The following is a 2,459-nucleotide window of genomic DNA, read 5'->3' as shown; positions in this document are numbered from 1 at the left end:
GAATTTTGAAAGACAAAGTTGTAATGTTTTGAAAACTTGAAGTTGCCTCTTTCTGTTATAGAATAACTTTGCATTTTCCTAAATTTTTACTTAGTATGATTAACTGGTTTTGGACTTTTTGTGATATTATGCATTTCTTGAACCTTGTTTGAACTTGACATGATTATGTTGTTAGGAAAACCTGTAAGAACATGATGCATTTCTTGCTTCTTTTATCTTAGTTGTATCATTTGCATAACTACTGGTTGTTGCTAACATTTCCTACATGATACTAGCTTAAAACTGCCTTAACTTGTAAAAATGATTCACTTGAGTTAACAATATGAAAGCTGTGTGTAGTTAAGCTTTGGAAAAATAGTTTGGAAATTGTAGTTTTGAAACCATAAAGACTTGTGTGCTTGGTTCATCTCTGAATCTTACTGAATCAACTGAGTTTGGATTGAAAGTTTTGCTTGTGAACTGTGTTTGTATAACCTGTGCATCAACCTCTTAAAATTGAGATTTTGGAAAACCTTTATTGAATAAGAATTGCTTTCATTTTGGACTGGATTACCATGAACTTTGAGTATTCATTTGACTCCAAAATTTTGCTTTGTACTGAGTTTAGAGGCTGATACATGCAGATTTGCTTAGCTAAAGCTGTTGATCTTTCCTATTTGATTAGCTCGAATACTGCTTGATTTGTTGTGCCTAAAACTTGTTATTTTTAGACTGTAAATTTGACTGCTCGTTTTGCTTGATCAACTGATGGATTCTGGGTAGTTTAAGCCTGGAAATCTTAGTGTTTTTTCTAGGAATCTTGATGTATTTTTGGGTACTATGGATGAGTTATTTTGAAAGGGGAATATTGGGGAAGTGTAGTGTATATTAGTGTATATAGCGGGTATGCCCTTCTACAGGGTTTTGCTCCCGATATACAAGTATATCACCTAGTATACCATGTATATCATGGTTCAACACTTAGAAATTTCATGCACATTTCAGCGTTTGAGCTAGTTGGGCCTATACAATGGTTCAGCTGATATATATGTTTTAAAAATTGTCCCTTTTTGGATAAATGCCCCCCTCCCTATTAGTTTAGTAATTATGGGCCTGGCCCAGTTATATTGTAATTTAATTTTTGGCCATGTAAATTTGATTTATGTCCTTTGGTCAAGTACGAATGTATTGTATACCCTTTTTATTTGTAAACCTCCCTATCCCTTGGTGGGTCGAACGACGACCACAAACTCCTTTCGATCGAGTCAACCTCAACCATGGACAAGCTAAGCATTTGGAGCGAACATAATTTTAATTTCATTTTATTTCTGTTGGGCTTGGTAGGCCCAACTCCCTCACTTTATATTATTTATTTGATGAAATATGTTTATTGGAACCCTTAAAAAAATTTCACGAATTTAGAGTTGCCAAAAACTATTATTTAAGATACAAAAACTGATTTTTGATGAATAATAACGTGCAAAAATTGATTTTAAGACTAAAACTGCCTTATGGATAAAAATGGACATTTTTTTTAGATGCAAATCATGATTTTGGACAAAAAATGACTTGACAAATTTATGGACATTGAGACAAATTGGGACCGTACCTATGGACAATTTAGACAAAATAGACTTAAAATATTTTTGGACTAATTCGGACTACAAAGACTAAAAATCTAAAATATAAAATATGGATAATAATAGTATGCCAAAAATGATTTTATAAGACTTAAACTAAAAACCTCTTTTTAAACTCGGGTGGTCTTACGTATTGTTCTACTTAGGTTAACTCCTTCGGGTTTTAACCTAGGTGTTCTAGGCCGAAACCCAAAACGCCCAATTTTGGGCAAAACTCTACCATTTTTATTTCTTGAAAATGAGTATTTTTTGCATAAATGACCAACCTTCATTTGCGAAAATATAAAACAGAAGCAGTTTTTATAAAAAAATAATTTATATCTACAAGGCATACTATTAGAATCCCTAGGTCAACCGTATTTTACGGATCATTAAAACCGGGGTGCCTAACACCTTCCCTGGGAGATCACCAGAACCCTTACCTAGGCTTTGGTATAAATTGGTTTCTTTTAAAACTTAGCCATTTTAAATGAACCCTTTTGAACTGGTTTTCCTAACTTTCCTATAAGTTAGGTGGCGACTTTAAAACGATGTCCATTTAGAGCACCATCCAAGTAGAAGTATATTTTTTCCATTTTTTCGGTACGATTGACAACCGTACTTCTCCGGGACACTTTCCTTTTTTAAATGAGGCAAGTGCAAATACAAATCGAAAAAAATAGAACTGCTACAGTTGTCTAGCTATTACCGTTGATTTGTGAAGGTCTTCGCTTCTATTGCTTCTTCGTTGACCAAATTGGCTCAGAATGAGTTTCACTTCCAGTGGTATGATGCTTGTGAGGAGAGCTTTCAAAAGATCAAGACTCTTTGACTTCAGCCCCGATTCTGGAATTACCTATG

Source organism: Lycium ferocissimum, chromosome 9 (assembly GCF_029784015.1).
Source record: "Lycium ferocissimum isolate CSIRO_LF1 chromosome 9, AGI_CSIRO_Lferr_CH_V1, whole genome shotgun sequence".
Classification (NCBI taxonomy): Eukaryota; Viridiplantae; Streptophyta; class Magnoliopsida; order Solanales; family Solanaceae; genus Lycium; species Lycium ferocissimum.
The sequence above is the reverse complement of the archived record's forward strand: the minus strand, read 5'-3'. Positions refer to the sequence as shown.